The sequence below is a fragment of the Budorcas taxicolor genome, chromosome 6, assembly GCF_023091745.1.
Source record: "Budorcas taxicolor isolate Tak-1 chromosome 6, Takin1.1, whole genome shotgun sequence".
Taxonomy (NCBI): domain Eukaryota; kingdom Metazoa; phylum Chordata; class Mammalia; order Artiodactyla; family Bovidae; genus Budorcas; species Budorcas taxicolor.
Window position 1 is genome coordinate 110,698,323 of NC_068915.1, and position 24,683 is coordinate 110,723,005.

Sequence of the window (24,683 nt, forward strand, 5' to 3'; positions counted from 1 at the left end):
ATTGTGGACTGAAACCAGCAAATCTTTTTCATAGAAAATATCAGAGAAACTTACTCAAAGTCTGAGCAAGGAATATACCTATTGCCACAAGTACCATACTCAGTAGAGGCCACTGTTATGAGAAAAAAAAATAATGAAGAGGATGTGATAAATAAAACATGAATTGGTCAGGATATTTTGGTTGCTGTCTTCTCATTAATTCCTGGTATAAGATGGTCAACTTAAATACCCATTTGTCAGAAAATATATACTGTGGTATTTTTGAATTTGTAACTTGTAATATTTTAATCAAATGAATACAAATTGAACTTACATCGTATTTTTTAAGCAATAAGAATAAAGAATAATAAAGTGAAAACTGTTCAACTACTGGATCTGGGGTGTGAAAACAATAAGGAAAAAAATAGTTATTTTAAACAGCAAATTTTGACCTCATTCACGACACCTTCTAAAGCAGAAAAAAAGTATAATACAAAAGACTATAATAAAGTTCTTTTTCTCTTTTTGGCTACTCCATGGGGCTTGTGGGGTCTTAGTTCCTTAACCAGGAATTGAACCTGGGCCCTCAGCAGTGAAAGTATGGCGTCCTAACCACTGAACCAGCAGGGAACTCCCATAATGGAGATAATTTAATCTGTATTTAATTTAATATCAAATTGTCAAAGATATTTTTAAAATAGAAGCTTAAAATCTTCAAAATTAAAAATCTCCTTGGACACAACCTGCTGAATTTATTGATAAAAAAGGGGACAAATACGTCAAGATCCCAGTCTAAGCATTGTTAGTGATTAAACCTTACTATTGTCATTAAAGCACATTGGGAGACAGAAAATAATTCACATGTTTTCTTACAGCATGTTTGGATATGGTGTGTATAAATTAAAAATCTAATAAAAAATGCACAGTGCTAACACAGTAGCTCATTTATGTTTTACTACTGTGAAGCACTTAGCAGCAATACTTGTCACACCTCCATAGAGATTTCAAATCCAATTTGATGAAAATAAGCTGCATGACATTTTTAGTTTGTTGGATATATGCAGCAAGATCAGTTCAAACAGGATATGTTATGTTGTTTAACTATAACATCACACAAAATTGAATTAGATATATTTATTTTAGATAATATATTGCTGGTAATATAAGTTAAAAAAATATTTTTGATGGAAAATTTCAAACAAAAATAAGAATAGAGACAGTGCTATAATGAACATTGTCAGGCACCAATAATTATCACCTTCAATAATTATCGACTAACATACAATATAACAAAATTCTGTTATCTGAATATGATTCTGGTAGTTCCATGGAGGTGTTAAAAAACACAGGGATAGTTATTTTGATTAAGTATTTAGTACTATTTGGTCGACTATTTTTTTCTAGTTGAAAAATAATTGTTATTTTGCAAACATTTCTGAAGACAATATCTAAGTAACAATATGACATAGATAAACGATATTTTCAGCATTCTCGATTAACTTTCTTTACAACTACAGGGGTTTATTTCAACATACAAATGTATCTAAAGGTTCCAAAAGGCATTACTGTCATAACAGTAATCACACAAGATATTAGTACTCAACGATTTTTCACAACATATGGAAAACACTAAGATATTTTGAAAGAAAGATATATCTGGTGGGGGGATCAAACTGTTTTATTGTGGGACTTCAGGGGAAGGGGTGAAAGGCTGGGAAGATGAGGCCCAATATCCTTTTCCAGCCCAGCTTCTCAGCTTCTGAAACTGAAAAAAAGATATTTTAAAAAAATTTGTGTATTTGACTGTGCTGGAGCTTAGTTGCAGCACGTGGAGTCTTTAGTTGGCATGTGGGAATCTACTTCCCCATGTAGAGACTGAAACTTCACCACCAGAATTGGGAGTGTGGCATCTTAGCCACTAGACCACCGGGGAAGTCCACGGAGGAAGGATATTGTACATCCAACGTTTCTGGAACAAACTGTTGTAACAGATTTATGGAGGTATCACTGACATACGGTGAACCACACATATTTAAAATGTACAGTTTGAGGTCTTGGCAGAAGTATGAACACAAGAAACTGTCACCTGAATAAAGATAATGAAAATCTTCCCCATCCCCAAGTCTCATGGTATCTTGGGTAGGGCCTCCTTCCTGCTCTTTCCCCTGCCCCTCCACCCCTGTCCCCACACCCCAGGCAATTAAAGTTCTTTTTGTCTCTGTCTTTAGTTTGCATTTCCTAGAATGTTATATAAATGGATTCATTTGTCTGACTTCTTTCACTCAGCATAATTACTTTTTAAAACCACCTATGTCGTGGTTTGCTTCAACAGGTGATTCCTTTTTATTGCTGTGTAGTAGTCCATTGTATGTTTCCTACTGGATACCAGTTTATTTACCTATTGTGGACACTTTGGTTATTCCCAAGTTTTGTTATTATAAAATGAGAAAGCTACTGTGAACATTTCTATACAAATTTTTGCATGGACAGATATTTTCTTTTGGGTAAATATCTAAGAGCAGAATGGCTAGATCATTTGGGAGATACTTCACTTTACAAGAAATTGCCAAAGTATTTTCCAAAGCAGTGGTACCACTTTACATTCTTTGTTATTGTTGTGTTGTTCAGTCACTAAGTCATGTCTGACTCTTGGCGATTCCATAGACTGTATCGTGCCAGATTCTTCTGTCCTCCACTATCTCCTGGAATTTGCTTGTTTTGTCCATTGAGTCAGTGATGCTATCTAACAATCTAATCCTCCGCTGGCCCCTTCTCCTTTTGTCTGCAGTCTTTCCCAGCATCAGGGTATTTTCCAATGAGTTGGCTCTTCACATTAGATGGCCAAAGTATTGGAGCTTCAGTTTTAGCAACAGTCCTTCCAATTAATATTAGGGATTGATTTCCTTTAGGATTGACTGGTTTGATCTTCTTGCTGTCCAAGGGACTCTCAAGAGTCTTCTCCAGCACCACAGATTGAAAGCATCAGTTCTTAGATGCTCAGCCTTCTTTATGGTCCAACTCTCACATCTGAACGATTACTGGAAAAACCACAGCTTTGACTATACGGACATTTGTTGGCAAAGTGATGTCTCTACTTTTTAATATGCTGTCTAGGTTTGTCAGCAGTATGTGAACTGTGAACTTCCAGATGTTCAAGCTGGTTTTAGAAAAGGCAGAGGAACCAGAGATCAAATTGACAACATCCATTGGATCATGGAAAAAGCAAGAGAGTTCCAGAAAAACATCTATTTCTGCTGTATTGAGTATGCCAAAGCCTTTGACTGCATGGATCACAATAAACTGTAGAAAATTCTGAAAGAGATGGGAATACCAGACCACCTGACCTTCCTCTTGAGAAACCTGTATGCGAGTCACGAAGCAACAGTTAGAACTGGACATGGAACAACAGACTGGTTCCAAATAGGAAAAGGAGTACGTCAAGGCTGTATATTGTCACCCTGGTGGCTCAGAGGTTAAAGCATCTGCCTGGAATGCTGGAGACCCTGGTTCGATCCCTGGGTCGGGAAGATCCCCTGGAGAAGGAAATGGCAACCCACTCCAGTACTCTTGCCTGGAGAATCCCATGGAGGGAGGAGCCTGGTAGGCTACAGTCCATGGGGTCGCAAAGATTCGGACATGACTGACCGACTTCACTTCACTTCAAAGTACATCATGAGAAATGCTGCGCTGGAGGAAGCAGAAGTTGGGATCAAGATTGCCGGGAGAAATATCAATAACCTCAGATATGCAGATGACACCACCCTTAAGGCAGAAAGTGAAGAGGAACTCAAAAGCCTCTTGATGAAAGTGAAAGAGGAGAGTGAAAAAGTTGGCTTAAAGCTCAACATTCAGAAAACGAAGATCATGGCATCCAGTCCCATCACTTCATGGGAAATAGATGGGGAGACAGTGGAAACAGTGTCAGACTTTATTTTGGGGGGCTCCAAAATTGCTGCAGATGGTGACTGCAGCCATGAAATTAAAAGACGCTTACTCCTTGGAAGGAAAGTTATGACCAACTTAGATAGCATATTCAAAAGGAGAGACATTACTTTGTCAACAAAGGTCCGCCTAGTCAAGGTTATGGTTTTTCCAGTAGTCATGTATGGATGTGAGAGTTGGACCATAAAAAAAGCTGAGCATCGAAGAATTGATGGTTTTGAACTGTGGTGTTGGAGAAGACTCTTGAGAGTCCCTTGGACTGCAAGGAGATCCAACCAGTCCATTCTAAAGGAGATCAACCCTGGGATTTCTTTGGAAGGAATGATGCTAAAGCTGAAACTCCAGTACTTTGGCCACCTCATGCGAAGAGTTGACTCATTTGAAAAGACCTAGATGCTGGGAAAGGTTGAGGGCAGTATCAGAAGGGGACGACAGAGGATGAGATGGCTGGATGGCATCACCTACTCAATGGACATGGGTTTGGGTGGACTCTGTGAGTTGGTGATGGACAGTGAGGCCTGGAGTGCTGTGGTTCATGGGGTCATGAAGAGTCAGATATGACTGAGCGACTGAACCGAGCTGAACTAGGTTTGTCATAGCTTTTCTTCCAAGGAGCAGCATCTTGTAATTTCATAGCTGCAGTCACCATCTGCAGTGACTTTGTAGCCCCCCAAAAAGAAAATCTGTCACGGCCTTTACATTCTTTACTCCTGGCAGTATTCTTTGTTCTGAAATCTACTTTGTCAACAATAGATATTTTAAATTTCTTTTAATTAGTGTTACCATCATATCTTCTGCAGAAGGGCATTGCAACCAAGTCCAGCATTCTTGCCTGGAAAATCCCCTGGCAGGTTACAGTCCAAAGGGTTGCAAAGAGTCAGACATGCCTGAAGTGACTTAGGTTGAATGCATGCACTGTCACATCTCTTTTTGCCTCCTTTTGTTTTTAACCTACATGTGTGGTATAAGCAGCATATAATTGGATCTTGCTCTTTTATCCAATCCAACAATCTCTGCATTATAACAGGTGTATAGAGCCAGTGGTTCTCAATCGGAGGCAGTTTTGCACCCCCAGAAGAATTTGATGATCTCTAGAGGTATTTTTTTAAATAACATTTTTAAAATGTAAAAGCTATTATTAGGTTGTAGGCAGTAAACTAACAAGGCTGCAGATCAGTTTGCTAGTCTAGTGTGCTTTCTTTTGCCTGAAAGACTGGACTTGCTTTGACGTTTCTTGCATTACGGATCTGCTATTAATGAATTCTTTCAGCTTTTGCCGGAAAAAGCTATTTTGCTTGTTTTTGAGGTATTTTCTCTGGGCATAGAATTTTAGATTGACAGGGTTTTTCTAGTTCATTAAATAAGTTTGTCTACTGACTTCTCAACTGAATTATTTTCTAAAAGAAATATGAAGTCATTCTCATGTTGGAAACAGTGCCTTTTTTCCTTTTTTTAAAAATTACGATTTTATCTTAATCATTGGTTTTAAGCATTTTGATTATGACGTGCTTGGGGTAGTTATTTTCCTGCTTCATGTACTTGGGAATTATCAATCGCCTTAGGTCTGTGGATTTATAATTTCTGTCATTAAAAAAAAAAAACAAACTTTTTAGCTATTTCTTTAAATAAATCCTTCAGGTTTCTTCCACATCTCTTAGTCTCCTTTTATAGGCATATTAGGCAATGGTTCACAGCTCACTTGTTGGTCTTCTGCTTCTGTGCCTCATTTTGGATAGGAACATCTTCAGACTCATAAACCTTTTCTTCTACAATGTCAAATCTGCCATTAATCCACCCAGTGTTTTATATCCCACACACTATAGTTTTCATTCCTAGAAGTTTGGTCTATCTCATGTGTCTCTACTTAACTTTTTTAACACAGGGAATAGTTACAGTATGCAGTGCTTAGTTGTTCATTGTGTCTGACTCTTGTGACCCCATGGACTGTAGCCTACCAGGCTCTCTGTCCATGGGGATTCTCCAGGCAAGAATACTGGAGTGGGTTGCCATTTCCTTCTCCAGGGGATCTTGCCAACCCAGAGATCGAAGCGAGGTCTCCTGCATTACAGGTAGATTGTTTACCATCTGAGCCACCAGGCAAAGTGTGTGCTCAGTTGCTCAGTCGTGTCTGACTCTTTGTGATCCCATGGACTGTAGCCTGCTAGGCTCCTCTGTCCTGTCCATGGGATTTTCCAGGCACAAATCCTGGAGTGGGTTGCCATTTCCTTCTCCAGGAGATCTTCCCGTCCCAGGGATGGAACATGTCTCTGAGTCTCCTACGTTGGCAGGCGGATTCTTTACCTCTGCACCACTTGAGAGGTTACAGTCTAATGACATCTGTATCAGTTTCAATTGATTTGTCTCCTTACTGTGGGTCCTATTTTTCCACTTATTTGCATCTTTGGTAATTTTTGAGTGGATGCCAAGCAATGAAAGATTTACCTTTCTAGATACTATTTTTGTATTCCTATAAGACTTTTGCTCTGGCATATTAACTTGGAAACCATTTGGTATTTTTAGGTCTGTTTTAAATACAAGGCAGAACAGTGCTCAGCCTAGGGCTAATCATGCCCCATAACTTGGCAAGACCCTTCTATGTACTGCATCCATTGCTCTGTGAGTGAGGTTTTTCCATATGTCTTGTGGGAACAGCCATTATCCCCAGCCCTCTTGAGCTGGGGCCTATTGCTTGTAATACCTTCAGGTGGTCCTTTTCTTGGCCTCAGGTAAGTTCCTCACCTTTGTGCACGGATCAGTACTCACTTGAAAACTCAAGGGAGCAAGCATCTTTCCAGATTTCTAGAGTTCTCTTTCTGTGCCGCTTTCTCCCGTTAGTCTGTGCTGCAAACTCTAGCCACTGCGGTTTCACCAGACGCTCAGCTCTCTCTCATGCAACCTAGGGTCCCACCAAGCTCTTCCTGTGTTCCCCACAGCCGTGGTGAGCTTGGAGATTCTCTCAAGGCAGTAAGAGGGAGCAATCATAGAACTCACCTTGTTCATTTCCTCTCACTCAGGGTTCACATCCTTTATTGCCTGTTCTTCATTGCCTGATGTCCAGTGTGTTTAACAACATTTTTTGATATATGTTGCCTATTTTTTTTTTTTTTTACTGTTTCTGGCTTAGTTCAAACTTTTAACCATTGTATCCCAGGAAAAAAAAAAATGGATGCATTCAAGAAAACTATCTGGTTAGATTCATTTGTCTTCAAAAACTCTGGATCAGAAATTGAGTTGTACATACTTGGTAATTAAAGAATATGAAATATTACAACTTGCTTTTCATAGACATAAAACATTAGGAGACATTACATTTATGATTCTTTTTGATGAAAAAAGACTGTCCACAGACTTCCCTAGTGGTACAGTGGTGAAGAATCCACCTGCCAATGCAGGGGATGCACGTTCACTCCCTAGTCTGGGAAGATTCAGATGCCTTGGAGCAAGCCAACCCTGTGCACAGCAACCCCTGAGCCTGTGCCCCAGAGCCCAGGAGCCATGACTCCTGAGCCCCTGTGCTGCAGCTACTGAAGTCCACCCTGGAGCCGGTGTCCCTCGAGAGAACCCCCTGCTCACTGCAGCTGGGGAAAGTCCGTGAGCAGCAGCAAAGACCCACCGCAATGAAAACAGAAATAAATTTAAAAATGACTGTTCACTGAAAAGCAGAATTACTCTAATACTATTCACTTTCATACTGTGGTGTTGGAGAAGACTCTTGAGAGTCCCTTGGACTGCAAGGAGATCCAACCAGTCCATTCTAAAGGAGATCAACCCTGGGATTTCTTTGGAAGGAATGATGCTAAAGCTGAAACTCCAGTACTTTGGCCACCTCATGAGAAGAGTTGACTCATTGGAAAAGACTCTGATGCTGGGAGAGATTGGGGGCAGGAGGAGAAGGGGACGACAGAGGATGAGACGGCTGGACGGCATCACGGACTCGATGGATGTGAGTCTGAGTGAACTCTGGGAGATGGTGATGGACAGGGAGTCCTGGCGTGCTGCGATTCATGGGGTCGCAAAGAGTCGGACACGGCTGAGAGACTGAACTGAACTGAACTGAATTCACTTTCAATATTTAATTCAATCAAAACAAAGGAGACAGAGTTAACCAGATATATGAAATTGTTCCTGTGCATCTCAGACTGGAATGAACTTATGAACAGATAGTGTACTAATCACATTAAATAAAATATTCCTGATTTTTATCTATATTGTGTTTATTTGGGATTATTTTTCTATGCTGCATTTAAATATTAGTGAAATTTATTTAATCATAACATTTCTCCCCTACAAAGTAAAGGCATCATTTCATGAAACTTTTAGTCATAAATCTTCCTTCCTCCCTATTAGCTGATTTATACTATATTGGAAAATGATCAAAGTAATGGCTTTACATAATAAATTGGTCAGGTACCTACCATCATTGGTTTTGCAAATTCCCATCAGTTCACTGAGAGTTACTGAAAAAGAAAGCAGTGAGCTTGCCACTATGGTCCACTTTAACTCATCAGAAAGATGAAGCAACTCAAGATATTTCAGTGAAGTGTAACCAGGCTTGTAGAAGATTTTTTGCATCACTAACTTCACAGCATCTGTTCACTTATGTAAACTTTAGAGGAATGTAACTTCCCCCTAGTTTTCACTTCCTCTATTTTGTTACATAACTCATTTTCTTCAAATTGGTATGAACTTGAAGATATTTATTAGACAAGTAAAAATGGAAAACAAAGCATATCCGTACAAAAAGAAATAAAGTGAACACACACACACAAATTATTTAGGACTAAATAACCAATGACTATTTTAGGCTGTGGGCTTCCCAGGTGGTACAATGGTAAAGACTCTACCTGCCAATGCAGGAAAGGTAAGAGATAGGAGTTTGATCTCTGGGTTGGGAAGATCCCCTAGTAGGAAATGGCAACCTATTCCAGTATTCTTGCCTGGAGAATCCCATGGACAGAGGAGCCTGGCAGGCTACAGTCCATGGGGTTGCAAAGAGTTGGATGTGACTGAGTGACTGTGTACGCACACACAAACACACAGGCACACATTGTAGGCTATAAAGATTTTATTGGGTTCTCCCTATCCTGGGTTTACCAGGCTTTCAGGCTTAGGTTCCTGTCTAAGGCCCCTCTGACTATTGCTTTCACTCTCAAGTCTTAGCTATCACAATGGCAGTGAAAGAAAAAAAAACAAACAGAACCACTCAAGAGAGTTGAAAGTTTCTACTGTGTGCACTTTACCCAGTTAGACATGTACTGTGACTTACCTTCTTAGTCACAAAAACTCTACTTGGAACAGGCAAAAAGGCCATCCTGACCACTTCTGATTTTTTTTGTGATGCATGAAAATCTTCAGATGAAAGTCTGCACACCTGAGGCGAATATTTGAAAGGGAGTATTAGGTGGAAAAAAGGTCTACTTCTATTAAGTTAGGTGTTTGGCCTTTGGCAAATATTTAACTCTCTAGGCTTTAGTTTCAGTTCAGTTCAGTCACTCAGTCGTGTCCGACTCTTTGTGACCCCATGGACTGCAGCGCGCCAGGCTTCCCTGTCCATCACCAAGTCCTGGAGCTTACTCAAACTCATGTCCATTGAGTTGGTGATGTCATGCAACCACCTCATCCTCTGTCATCCCCTATTCCCTCTTTCAATCTTTCCCAGCATCAGGGTCTTTTGAAATAAGTCATCTCTTCGCATCAGGTGGCCAAAGTATTGGAGCTTCAGCTTCAGCATCAGTCCTTCCAATGACTATTCAGGACTGATCTCCTTTAGGATGGACTGGTTGGATCTCCTTGCAGTCCAAGGGACTCTCAAGAGTCTTCTCCAACACCACAGTTCAGAAGCATCAATTCTTTGGCGCTCAGCTTTCTTTATAGTCCAACTCTCACAGCCATACATGACTAATGGAAAAACCATAGCTTTGACTAGATGAACCTTTGTTGGCAAAGTAATGTCTCTGCTTTTTAATACCTGTCTAGGTTGGCCTTAGTTTCCCCACCTTTAAAAACAGGAATAGTAGAAATGAAAAGACTACAGAGGAACACATTTATAACCTTAACCATATACATTAGGACACTGTTTTCACCTGATATGAACGCAATGAAATGTTTATGTGCTGTGCTCAGTCGTGTCTGACACTTTGCAGCCCCATGAACTGTAGCCTGCCAGGCTCCTCTGACCATAGAATTTCCCAGGCAAGAATATCGGAGTGGGGATGCCATTCCCTTCTCCAGGGGATCCTCCCAATTCAGGGATAAACTTGTATCTCTTATGACTCTTGCACTGGCAGACAGATTCTTTACACTAGCACCACCTGATAAACCCCAATAAAATGTTTATAAAACACCGCATAAGTATTTTACCCTGATTCCTGAAAACAAAAAAAAGGACAAACTTTATTCTAGTCAATCATCTACCCTTAAATAGCAGTTCATGGGAAATATACATGAAATAAACAGGCTGCATGATACTATGAGGATGAAATCAGCCAAATCCAGAATATGGGAAATTCACCTAGACAAATGACCCAATCTCTATGACAAATAATTGTTCAGGAAAGAGAGGGGAAGAGAGCCTGTTCTATATTAAAAGAGACATAAGAAATAACACATAAAATACACAGATAGTTTAGATCCTAATTCAAAGAAACTGGTGTGAAAAATAATTTTTTTGAGACAATTAAAATCTGAACACTGGAGAGTAGATGAAATGAGAGCTAAGATTTGCTTTAAATTAATTCTAACTGAGTGGGGTGGGATGTGTGAAATGTGTTCATGTGGCCTGGGCTGTGGGAAGAGAGAAGAGAAACAAAACTGGTCTAATACTGATAGTGGTTAAAGCTAGGTGTTGGTTTGTTAGGTTCATTTTACTATTCTCTTTGAAAATTTTCGTAACAGTAAAAATAAGTATGACTTTCAAATCTATTAACTTTATGCTTGTTTACCTAATATATCACTAGGCCTTGTTGAAGATATGGAATGCTCTGAACTAAGTACAAAATCCTAAGAAAACAAACAGATGGAAAAAAAAAGGAGTCATTAAAAACCCAATTGAGGGACTTCCCTGGTGGTTCAGTGACAGAGACGCCTCACTTCCAGTGCAGGGAGCCTGGGTTCGATCCCTGGTCAGGGAATTAGATTCCACATGCCGCCACCAAAAGTTCACATGTCGTGAATAAAGATCCTGCATGCCACAACTAAGACCTGGCACAACCAAATAAATAAATATTTTTTTAAAAACCCAATTGAACTAGCTAACAAGTGATAATTCTATATATATTAAGAAAATAAGGCACTGATACCTACAAAATTAATACACCTAATTGGCCTCAAGAATGATCAACCCATGGATCATCTTTTTTCACCTAAACTCAATCTATAACACCCCCAAATCCCTGGTTTCATATTAGAAATGGCTTTTTTAAAGGTTCATTAGGTTGCCTTGAAAAGAATTTTTTTAAGTCTTTGGGGCAAAAACCATTTCCTATGCTTAAACACAACTAGCTCGATTCTTCACATTTGACAACTTCAAGATCATACACATATCAGTTAAATAATTTAATTTTGGGTGAGTGAGAGAGTGAAAGTCACTCAATCGTGTCTGACTCTTTGCGGCCCCACGGACGATAGCTTGCCAGTCTTCCCTGTCCAGGCAAGAACACTGGAATGGGTAACCACTCACTTATTCCAGGGGATCTTCCCAACACAGGGATCAAATCCAGGTCTCCTGCATTACAGGCAGATTCTCTGCCATCTGATCCATCAGGAAAGCCAATTTTATTATATATATATTTATTTACTATATTATATATGTAAATAATTTGAAACAAAAAATCCACTTACTGTGTGTGTGTTAGTTGCTCAGTTGTGTTCGACTCTGCAACCCCATGGGCTGTGGCCCACCAGGCTCCTCTGTCCATGGCATTCTCAGGTAAGAATACTGGAGTGGATTGCCATTTCCTTCTCCAGGGGATCTTTCCAACCTAGGGATTGAACCTGGGTCTCCCACACTGCAGGCAGATTCTTTACCAATGGAGCCACCAGAGAATCCCCAATATATATATGTATATATATACACACACACATATATAATTTGAAACAATAAATAAAATTACTACAAGATATTACGATTTATTATACTGCTAAGTCACTTCAGTCGTGTCCGACTATGTGTGAACCCATAAACGGCAGCCCACCAGGCTCCCCTGTCCCTGGGATTCTCCAGGCAAGAACACTGGAGTGGGTTGCCATTTCCTTCTCCAATGCATGAAAGTGAAAAGTGAAAGTGAACTCGCTCAGTCGTGTCCAACTCTTAGCGACCCCATGGACTGCAGCCCACCAGGCTCCTCTGTCCATGGGATGTTCCAGGCAAAAGTACTGGAGTGGGGTGCCATTGCCTTCTCCGAGATTTATTATAAAACCATAATAATTAAGGGGCTCCCCAGGTGGTTCAGTGGTAAAGAATCTGCAGGAGCGGCAGGACATGCAGGTTAGACCCTTGAGTCAGGAAGATCCCCTGGAAGAGGAAATGGCAACCCACTCCAGCATTCTTGCCTGGAAAATTCCATGGACAGAGGAGCCTGGCAGGCTACAGTCCATGGGGTCGCAATAGTCGGACATGACTGAGCACCAGTGCACATAGTATTAATAATTAAGACAATGTAATAATGGTCTAGAGATAGACAAAATCATAATTAGAGTAGAGACCAGAAAGCAAACTGCATTGTAGGCAGAGTTGATATATGACAGAGCTGCCAAAGACTATTCAATAAATAGGGCTTGGACAACTGTTATTAGTGCAGGGAAAATGAAACTATACATCGACCTCAAATCAAACACTAAGAAGAAAAAGCAATTCCAGGTACATTAAGGATTGAAATGAAAAACATTCAGAAAAAAAGAATATATTATTTTACTCTGGAGGTTAGGAAGAATTTCTTAAATAAGACATAAGACAGGCCATTAAAGAATAAATCTTACTTTCATTAAAATTAACTCCTACCCATCAGTAAGAAAAAAACAAATAGCATAACAGAAAGGTGGACAAAGATATAACACAATTTTTATTGATATAGACATTTTAAAAATACATGAAGATATTCCACTCTCCTTAGTTTTCAGAATAGTGCAATTAACACAACAGTAACATTCCACTCTTATCCCAACAGACTGGAGAAAGTCAAGTCTGACAAAAACAGCTTTGGGCAAGGATGTAGAATAAGAATTCTCACACATGCCAGTAGGATTGTAAGTTGGTCCAAGCACTTTAAAATAATATTGGCATTACTAATTAAACTGAACTTATGCATAATCCCACCTAGCAATTCTAACTGTATTCATCTGCTAGGGTAGCCATAACAAAAATGCTAGAGACTGGGTGGTTTAAAAACTTATTTATTTCCTCAGTTTTGGAGGCTAGAAGTCCAAAATCAGTTTGGTTTCTTCCCAGGCCCCTCTTCTTGCATTGTAGATGTCTTGTTCAGTGTCTTCACTGGCCTTTCTTCTTTGCATGCACATGTCCAGTGTCTCTCTGTATGTCCAATCTCATCTTTTTTTAAATTAATTTATTTTAATTGGAGGCTAATTACTTTACAATATTGTAGTGGTTTTTGCCATACATTGACATGGATCAGCCACGGGTGTACACGTGTCCCCCATCCTGAACCCCCACTCTCCAATCTCGTCTTCTTAAAAGAACAACAATCAGACTAGACTAGAGCACTCCCCACCAAAGGTCTCATTTTAATTAACTATCTCTTTAAAGACGCTATCTCCAAATGCAGGCAATTCCTGAGATACTGGGAGATGTTGAGAATCAGGGCTGCAATTAAGAATTTTGGAGAATCCCAATTCAGCCCATAACACCACCTCTAAGAATATCAGCCAGAGAAACTTTTGTACGTGTTTGACAATGCTGATAGCATTTAGTTCATAATAGTAAACAACACAGCAGATAACTCAAGTGTGTTGTCTTTCTAAAGCAAAATGCTATATAGTAGTGAAAGGGAAAAGACTATAAAGGATCTGCCTGCCAAATGCAGGAGCCGTGGGTTCCACCCCTGGGTTGGCAAGATCCCCTGGAGGAGGGCATGGCAACCCACTCCAGTATTCTTGCCAGGATAATCCCATGGACAGAGAAGCCTGGTGGGCTACAGTCGATGGGAGCACGAGTCAGACACAACTGAGTGACTGAGCACACATAGCAACATGCATAAATCTCAATCATTCTTAGAAAGTGTTAAATGGAAAAAATTAAACTACAAAAAGTTAAACTACAAAAGAATACATGCAAAATAGCTACCAGTATTCTTGTCTGGAGAATCCCATGGACAGAAGAGCCTGGAAAGCTACAATCCTTAGGATTGCAAAGTCGGACACGATTGAAGCGACTTAGCACAACATAATAAGGTAAAAAGAAGCAAAGATACATTGCATATCTGGGGGATACAGTGGGTAGCCTTATAATAAACTCTAAACAAAAGCAAAGTAATGAATAACAGAAAATTCAGGATAGTGGTTTCCTCTGGGAAGGAAGGAGGGGGAATACAGTAACAGAGACATATGTGTGTGTTAGTTGTTCAGTCATGCCTGACTCTTTGCAACTCCATGGACTGTAGTCTGCCAGGCTCTCCTATCCATGGAATTCTCCAGTCAATACTGGAGTAGGTAGCCATTCCCTTGTCCAGAGGATCTTCCCAAGTCAGGGATTGAACCCACGTTGCCTGCAATGCAGGTGGATTTTTTACCGCTGAGGCACCAGGGAAGCCCAAGATTACCTTGGTATTCTATTTGTCAATTAGATGTTTACTGAGCATTGAAGGCCAACTGAGACCATTTTGTTACCAACAGAAGCAATACTAACTTTGGCAGCTTTCAAGATTCTTTCTCTCTGCATGGAAATAGTGGACCCAAGCAAATTCAACTCACACACTGGGTGTTTCATTCACCCTGATCAAAACACTTAAAATTACAGCCGGTTCACACTAAGCTTTTGGGATACTTTGGAATACACTTGCTGATGCATGAAATAAATGGAGATGCAGCCTAGATGCTCGCAGAGATCGTACCAAGATATGGGGCCAGTGTAGTTGCAGGGAGGGGAGCTTGGCAGGGCCACTGCCCTTGTAAAGGGCCCACGTGAAACAGACTCTGAAAGCTAAGCATACCAACTCTTGTTGCTCTTTGCTTATTTTTTTTTGGTAAAGGTGAAAACCCTTCCAGATTTCCTTCAACTATCAACCCTGGTGCTCTGTGACAGCCTAAAGGGGCAAGATGGTGTGGGATATGGGAAGAGGAGGTTCAAGAGTGAGGGAGCACTGACCACTGATTCATGTTGATGTATGGCAAAAACCAACACTATATTATAAAACATAAAAATTAAATTAAAAAGAAAACAAAACGGGCACAAATACAATACAGATCTTTCCTAAAAGTGAAGCGGCCTAAAGCAAACTTTTAAAAGCGGGGGAGACCTGTATTATCAACCTGAAAAATAGTTGTCTGGTAACAAAATGAACTTTTCTTTGCACTGACTTATTTTGTGCCCCAAAACGTGTTCTGTTAAACTATTCACAGGGCAGAAATAAAAAATATATATATTTACTTGTATACATTTTATATCTATTTGATGAAATGCAGATCTAAGTTAAAAATCGGTGGACTGCTAACCTAGAGACACAAACCTAAAATGATTATTCAAATAAGTCTTCCTAAATAAGTAAACAAGGTAAATGATAGCTGTTGCTGTTATTCAGTCGCTCAGTCCTGTCCGACTCTTTGCGACCCCATGGACTGCAGCACGCCAGGCCTTCCTATCCATCACCATCTCCCAGAGTTTGCTCAAACCCACGTCCACTGAGTCGGTGATGCCGTCTAACCATCTCATCCTCTGTCGTCCCCTTCTCCTCCTGCCTTCAATCTTTCCCAGCATCAGGGTCTTTTCCGATGACTCGGCAATTTTAAAAATCTCTGTAATTCTCTTACAAAGACTGACAAAATTAGCGTGCTCGCGTGCGGCCGAGCGGGGCCGCCCGGCGGGAGGCGGCGGTTCAGCATCACCAGTCACCAACATCATCAATCATCATCAATCTCGGTTCCGGAGGGGCTGCTGGTCCAGCTGGAAGGTCTGCTTAATTGGTACCAGCCTCTTCTCCGCTCCCATGGCGCCGGACCAGATAGAGGCGAAGCTGGTTCGCGTTTGACGACAGCCAGAGACTGACCACCATCCGCGTCTCAGCAGACGCTCCCAGATCCGATCAGTCAGCCGCAGACAGCCAACATCTCGGTTACCGCCGGGGCCTTCAAATACCTCCCGCGAGAAAAGGAAACATCGCGAGACAACCGCGAGAGCAGGGCCGCCTCCTGGCTTGGCGCGTGCGCAGAGGGCCGAGCCGGCCCTCTTCCGGTTGCACGTGGGATGGGTTTCTCTGGGTGCGGAGGCGGGGCCGGAAGTGGTGTTGAGCGAGGTACGCTGGCGGTCGGCAGGTTAGGCGGGAGGCTCGCGGCTCTGGGCTGGAGGTAAGAACGAAGAAAGTCGAGCTCTGGTGGGAGTGGTCCGGATTCGTCTGAAGGGACACACTGCGGGGTTCGTTGGTGGGAGGCAGGTTTCGGTTTTGCTCAGAGGACGGATGGACGTCCACCAGAGGTAGGGAGCTGCGATCCGGGATCTGGGGGCAAATGCTCTCTGGTCGGCTGAAGGGGTTAGGCTGGAGTTCGTAGACCTAGTTAGCTCCTTTGAGATATGGAGGAAACGGGAGTCTCCTGGGAAGAGGATTCCATTCTAATCTAGTTAAAGCTCATACCTGCAAACTCTCCCTCTTAAGGCATAATTAACTAATGAGTGCACGATAACAATACAGGAAACGAATATCAGAGACAGAAGGTAATTTAAAGTTATTGGTTATGAGACAAGCAGGCAGTGCCTTCAGGAAAGAATCCCGCCTTAACCATCCCTTTTAAAAATAGGATATTTTTTGACTGACAGTGAAAATAAAACTATAACCAATACGTGTATACTCAACACCCAACTGGAAAAATTATTGTTATATATTTGAAGCCCTTGGTCTGCTCTATCCAAGTCCATTCTGTTCTCTCTTGACCAAGGTCCCTCCCCTTTAAAGCACCTTTATGTTTTATTTTTAAATTACATGCACAGTGCTGTTTTGCATAGTTTTCACAGTCAGAAATGTGTATATCCTTTGGCAGCTTTCTTTGACAGTGTTGTGTAACTCTAGCTCATTCATTGTTAACATCTGAACAGTGTGTTCCCTTGTATGAATATACCCACTATCCGTTTTCTTGCTTTGTATTCCCAGCGCCTGGCACATTGTAAACCCTTACATGTTAGTTGAATGGATAAATGCTGTCGCATTTGAGCTAAATCATAAAGAATAAATAGGATTTTAATTGACTTAAAGCAAGAGAAGTATTCCAGGCACGGGGAATACCAGCCAGAATGAAAACAGAAGTGTGAAAGTGCGTGAGGTATTTCAGGAACTCACGGTAGTCTTAGAGCTTGAAATGTAGGATTGTATGGAGGTACCAATTTAAATGACATTATCCTGAAGAGATTGCACTGGTTCATAGCCAGTAGAGGTTTTTGAATTATGAGGAAACTGATCAGAGCTGTATTTTTAGAAGACAGTACTCAAGAGCACTATGGAAATATGTCTAAGAGGTAAACATTCATGGCAGGTAATTAAAGACCACACCTGTCAGGCATCATAATAATGATCATTGCTTTAAGCATGTAAGGCAATCATGCAGACCTGCTTAAACCCTTAGAACATTCTCCTGGGCCATTCACAGCACTCGTGTAGACAGTTATTTCATACCTTCTGTCAAGCTTGCAACATTTTCTACTTCAGACTCCCATTTAGTTATTACCTTGTATCCTCTTTCAGTTAAAAAAGGACTTCCACATGCTTTCTTCATCACATTTATCAGGTCTGTACACTAATATACTATGTCCACTATTACTGTAGGTGGATTGTCTGAAGAGAGCAGGTAAGCCCTTTAAGAATAATAATGAATACAGCAGTATACATTTGCTCTGAACCACAGCCTAATGGACTCCTAAGGAGGCTTCCCAGGTGGCACTAGAGGTAAAGAACCTTCCTGCAGATGCAAGAGAAGTGGGTTTGATCACTGGGTAGGGAAGATCCTCTGCCATGCCGCTTCACTCCAGTGTTCATGCCTGGAGAATCCCATGGACCGAGAAGCCTAGCAGGCGGGCTACAGTCCATGGAGTTGACTGAACCGTATATCATTCTATAATCTCTTTGGGGCTTCCCTTGTGATTCAGACAGTAAAGAATCCGCCTGCAAAGCAGGAGACCCCGGTTCTATCCCTGGGTCAGGAAGATCCCCTGGAGGAGGGAATGACAGCTCACTCCAGAATTCTTGCCTGGAGAATTCCATGGACAGAGGAGCCTGGTGGGCTATAGTCCATGAGAGTCACAAAGAGTTGGACAGGACTGAGCTACTAACAGTTTCACTTTCAAAGAGGATTGGGTCAAAATGAAAATAGTAAAAATAAAAAAGAACAGAATGATTTGAAGACAATTGTTTTTGTCTAAAAGAATTATTCATACCCATAATAATATAAATGAGAGGTTATTTTTTAAAAAATCTTTCTTATTTTCAGGTAGATTTATGTGTTTGGCTTTATAAGATAAATCTAAATATAGTTTACATTTATGTTTATATAGGCAGTTTATTTTGAAATATAATATTGTGGATCCAGTTTTAAATGTCTCACTAATCTGTCTTACATATCACCAAATTGTTCAAATATAGTTTGGTAACTTATTTTTCACTGACTAATAAAAATAGAATGTCCATGGTATAGTTTACTATAGGTGTCATTCATTCTCTCATTTAATCTTTCAAATGCATTTATTGAGAACCTACCATGTGACAAACACTGTTCTAGGAACAGGTAAATAAAAAGATTCATTAGTGGAAAGTCACTAACCTGAAACTGTATCCCATGCCTCTATTAATACACCTTGGTATATAAGATGCTTTCAGCTGCAAGTATTTGGTTACCTTAACTCTTGAAAGTCTGTCCTAAAGAATGGCTAAACTAGATGCACAGCCAATTAAAGAGCATTATTGCTCTTCTTATTTATCAAAGATCCAGATGGAGTTGCTTTTCCAACAGTTTAGTTCCGGTTTAATATGGTGATGCTCTCCACCATACTTTGCCTCCATCTGGGAGGCATCTGCCAGAAACTTATTACTCCTGCTAACTACCTTGGCAGACAGGACGGAAGACCTCCAAAGAAAAGCATTGCCTCTTTCTCAGAGGAGGGTAAGATATTTTGAACATGTCATCTTTGGGGAAACATCTAAGGAAGATTAAGTCAGAAGCATCTATCAGACCCTAAATTCTCTCTCCCATAGGTTGCTACGTCGTGTCTGACTCTTTGTGACCCCATGGACTATAGCACACCAGGCTTCCCTGTCCTTCACTATCTCCCTGAGTTTGCTCAAACTCATGTCCATCAAGTTGGTGATGCCATCCAACCATCTCATCCTCTCCTTCTCCTTCTGCCCTCAATCTTTCCCAGCATCAGGGTCTTTTCCAGTGGCTGGCTTGTTAAAAATGAGCATCCTTGTTAAAAATGCATGTTTACAAAACAGTGCAGCAGTCAGTTTCCTTAGTGTTTACCCAAAGGAGTGGAAAACTTTTGTACACACAAAAACTGGCAGCCCATGTTTATAGCAGCTTTATTCACAGTTACCAAAAATTGGGAGCAACTAAGCTGTCTTTCAGTAGGTGAGTGTATAAATAAACTTATAACCAAACAATGAAATATTTTTCAGTGCTAAGAGAACATGAGCTATCAAGTCATGAAACTACATGGAGGACTTTCAAATGCATATTACCAAGTGAAAGAAGCCAGCCTGAGAAGTCTATATACATGTAATTCTAACAGTATGGCATCCTGGAAAAAGCAAAATTGTGAAGCTGAGCCAGTTAAAAAAAAAATCAGTGACTACTAGAGATCAGTGGGGTTAGAAAGAAAGGGAAGGATAAAGAGAGACACTGGATTTTTAGGGCAGTGAAAATACTCTCTCTGATGCCATATGGTGGATATATGCCATTATTCATTTGTCATAACTCATAGGATGTACGACCCCAAGAGGGAGCCTTAGTGTAAGTGATGGACTTTGGGTGATGGCGATGTGTTGGTGTGGCTTTGTCACCTGTAACACGTACCACTCTGGTGGGGGATGTTGATAATGGGGAAGACTGTATATGTGGGAGCAGGGCTATGTGGGAAAAAAATCTCTACCGTTTGCTCAGTTTTGCTGTGAACCTAAAGTTGCTCTCTAAGTTTATTACATTTAAAAAAAAACGTATTATACATGACATATAAGTCCCCTTCAAGTTTACTGTTACATACAATTTAATGAAGTCTTACAGAAGACTCTCACCAAGGCCTTCTCCCTCTGGCAGCATCTTTCTTGTTTCAAGGTCAAAACATGATGCCTCTTTCAAATCTGGCGTTGTTATTAGAAGATTCAGTTCAGTTCAGTTCAGTTCAGTCGCTCAGTCGTGTCCGACTCTTTGCGGCCCCATGAATTGCAGCACGCCAGGCCTCCCTGTCCATCACCATCTCCCAGAGTTCACTCAGACTCACGTCCATCGAGTCCGTGATGCCATCCAGCCATCTCATCCTCGGTCGGCCCCTTCTCCTCCTGCCCCCAATCCCTCCCAGCATCAGAGTCTTTTCCAATGAGTCAGCTCTTTGCATCAGGTGGCCAAAGTACTGGAGCTTCAGCTTTAGGATCATTCCTTCCAAAGAAATCCCAGGGTTGATCTCCTTGCAGTCCAAGGGACTCTCAAGAGTCTTCTCCAACACCACAGTTCAAAAGCATCAATTCTTCGGCGCTCAGCCTTCTTCACAGTCCAACTCTCACATCCATACATGACCACAGGAAAAACCATAGTCTTGACTAGACAGATCTTAGTCGGCAAAGTAATGTCTCTTAAAAGATTAGACCGGAATAAATACAGTGGTGACAGACTGATGAAAATTGATGACATTCAGATCATTTGTGGGCTTCCCTGATGGCTCAGTAGTAAAGAATCCACCTGCCAATTCAGAAGACCTAGGTTCAAACCCTGGGTTTGGAAGATCCCCCTGGAGGAGGAAATGGTAACCCACTCCAGTGTTCTTGCCTGGAAAATGCCATGGACAGAGGAACCTGGTGGGCTACAGTCCTGGGATTGCAGAGTCACAGGTGACTGAGCACAGATGGAAGACTTTACCCTTCTTCCATTCCATTCTCACCCCCACCCCCCCCACATACAAATTGGCATTACTTAATGGAGAGGTTTGTAAGGAAGTGCTGTATTATGCTGATAAGACCCAAATATCCCAAGTTCAAGAAAGCAGTGCAGTAAGTACTTTGAAAACGGGCACAGTCAACATGAGCTAAGAGGAAATAACACTTGGTGGATGAGCTGTGTTGCTCCATGGTCTGCTGTATTCAGCTTTGGCAGTGTACTCTGCATCTCCTGGTGCCGACCCCCAGGTCTTGCATCATTTTTTCTCTCTCCCAGTCTTGGTTGAAGTGGTCTGCCGTTTAGAAATGGGCCTAAACCTGTATAACATGGTGGTGAGGAGAACTACAGCTTTTTGCCTCAACATCCATGACCTTGGATTTTGTAAAGGCCACGATAGCTGAGAACAGTACTGCTCTGTCTTGTAATGCTTAATGTCATATTTCTGGTCTTATTCCCAGGTCAAGGATGCATTCCAAGAAAGCTCTAAAGATATATCACCAGCTCCAACCGTATAGCTGACCTAGCCATGGAAAACCTCACTGGAACCTTACTAGATCAAAGCGTAATCTTAAAAAATATGCTTCCCATCAGAAAGTATCAGGAATAAAAATCTGAGATGTATACCCACCACTTCAAGGAAGTTCCAGTGTCAGCCAACAGTTTAGCAGATCAGCTAGTTTCTTTGATCAAGCAGACGTAGTCAAGCTACCAACACAACAGAAGAAAATGTCTCTGTATTTTTCATGTTATGTGTGGGACCCATTTAGTAGGTCATGAAATCAATTTTGTGAGTCATGGTGAACATTTTTAAAAACAAAATAAAATTTGAAATATCAGAGTGCTTTGCATAAATCCTTTGCCAGAATCCTACACCTTACAGTTTCAATATGTGAAAAGATATTTGTTGGAGGGGATATGATCAATATAGTGTCCATTGATTGCTTAAGAAATGGTTTTTCAGTCATTTGTTCATTGATGTTTGGTTTTCATAACAAAACGGCTGATGTGCAGTCTAGTTGTATATTATAACATGCAACTGGATATAAAATCTGAGATGTTCAACTGAGATTCAGTTGCAAATTGAATGTTTTGGAAAGATGTTATCTAGGCTATAAATATACACACATAAATATATATATATATTTGAGTTAGTGGCAATTGTAACATTCAAAATTGCTTTTAAAATGGATCATTTCTTTTTTAAAAGAAAGAGGAATAATGAAGCAAAATATGCAAAAGCATGTTCAAGTTCTACCTCTGGATCTGGAAGTGTGACCAGTGACAATTATGAGAAAAATATTGACTCTAATCTGCAAACATCAACTGCATTTGAACCACATTTCAAAAAGAAAAAAGTCAGTGTAAGACGTTATAATGATTATTTAAAATATGGTTTTATCAAATGTGAAAAACCCTTTGAAAGTGACAGACCTCAGTGTGTTATTTGTAATAATATTCTTGCAAATGAAAGCTTAAAACCTTCAAAATTAAAAAGGCACTTAGAAACACAGCATGCTGAACTTATTGATAAGCCTCTTGAATATTTTCAAAGGAAGAAAAAAGACATAAAGTCACCAACACCCATTTCTTAGCTATTCTACTGTCAGTGAGAAAGCCTTATTGTCATCGTACTTAGTTGCATATCGTGTGGCAAAAGAGAAAATGGCTTACACATCTGCAGAAAAAATTATTCTTCCAGCATGCTTGGATATGGTGCGTACAATTTTTGATGATAAATCTGTGGATAAATTAAAAACTGTTCCTAATGATAACACGATAGCTCTTCGAATTTGTACAATTGCCGAGCATTTAGAGGCCATGCTTACTGCTCGATTACAGTCAGGAATAGACTTTGCAGTTCAGTTTGATGAAAGCACTGATACTGGAAGCTGCCCAGCACTTTTAGTCTATGTGAGATACATGTGGCAAGGTGACTTCATGGAGGATTTTTTGTGTTGTTTAAACTTAACTTCATGCCTAAGTGAATTAGATATTTTCACAGAATTGGAAAAGTGCATTGTTGGTCACTATAACTTAAACTGGAAAAACTGCAAAGGAATCACAAGTGACGGAACAGCAAACATAACTGGGAAACAGAGCAGAGTAATTAAAAAGTTGCTCGAGGTGACTAGTGCTATGTGGAATCACTGTTTTATCCATCGTGAAGCATTAGTGTCCAGAGAGATCCCACAAAATCTCATGGAAGTATTGAAAAATGCAGTGAAAGTTGTTAATTTTATTAAAGGAAGCTCACTAAACAGCCGACTGCTTGAAACCTGTTTAGAGATTGGAGCTAACTATACCCACTTACTATATCATACCAAAGTCTGCTGGTTATCTCAAGGGAAAATACTAAGCAGGGTTTATGAACTCAGGAACGAGATCCACATTTTTCTCACTGAAAAGAAATCTCATTTGGCAACTATTTTTGAGGATGATATTTGGGTAATGAAACGCATATTTAACAGATATTTTTGCCATCCTTAATGAACTCAGTTTAAAACTACAGGGGAAAAACAGTGATGTATTCCAACAGATGGAATGGATCCAAGGATTCCGAAAGACACTATTGTTGTGGCAAGCGAGACTGAAAAGCAACCGTCCTAGCTACTACATGTTTCCAAGATTTTTGCAGTGCATCGAAGAGAATGTTATTAATGAGAACATTTTGGAGGAAATAAAACTAGAGATACTGTTGCATCTCATGTCTCTCTCTCAAACCTTTAACCATTTCTTCCCAGAAGAGAAATTCGAAACACTGAGACAAAATTGTTGGGTAAAAGATCCATTTGCTTTTCAAAACCCAGAATTAATAACTTGAGTTAGACCTGGTGCCTGAAGAAGAGAATGAATTATTGCAGCTCAGTTCTTCATTCACATTGAAGAATGATTATGAAGCATTAAGTTTATCAGCATTTTGGATTAAGATGAAGGTTTTCCTTTGCTAAGTCGAAAGAGCATCCTGCTACTATTACCATTCACAACGACTAGTTTGTGTGAACTGGGATTTTCGGTCTTAACCCAGTTAAAAACAAAGGAAAGGAATGGATTCCGTGGTGCAGCAGAGATGCAGGTAGCACTCTCCTGTGTTCCAGACTGGAATGAGCTCTTGCGCAGGCAGGACACTCCCCACGTTAAATCAGTCTGACCCGGTTTTTGTTTGTGTTTCATATTTTGTGATCTTTTCTTGGGTTGTATTTAAATGTTAATATAGCAGTGTATGTGGTAACTTATGTTTTATTTTCATTAAATTTAAATACAATAAAATAATTTTATGTCCATTGAACAGAAATTAATGAATTTTGATTAGCGGTCATGCACTGCTGTAGAGGCATTTGGGATATGAAATGAAGAAAACAAAAGATCATTCTCTCGTGGAGCTTTAGTTCTGGCAAGGAGGGAAAGATGATAAATGTAATAAATACAACCTTTATAATATTTAGCAGATAATAAGTGCTGTAGGAACG

The 24,683-nt window shown here is 40.4% G+C and overlaps 1 long non-coding RNA gene and 1 other non-coding gene across 2 annotated transcripts; one reads left to right on the top strand and one right to left on the bottom strand.

The window, feature by feature from the left end:
• Positions 1-536: 536 nt before the first annotated feature.
• TRNAE-UUC (transfer RNA glutamic acid (anticodon UUC)) lies at positions 537-609 on the bottom strand. Its single transcript has one exon. It is a non-coding gene; the product is annotated as a tRNA-Glu (tRNA).
• A 15,745-nt stretch (positions 610-16,354) lies between these two features.
• On the top strand, positions 16,355-22,052 carry LOC128049685 (uncharacterized). Its single transcript, XR_008199599.1, has 2 exons — positions 16,355-16,434; positions 21,675-22,052. It is a non-coding gene; the product is annotated as an uncharacterized LOC128049685 (long non-coding RNA).
• The last annotated feature ends 2,631 nt before the right edge of the window (positions 22,053-24,683 follow it).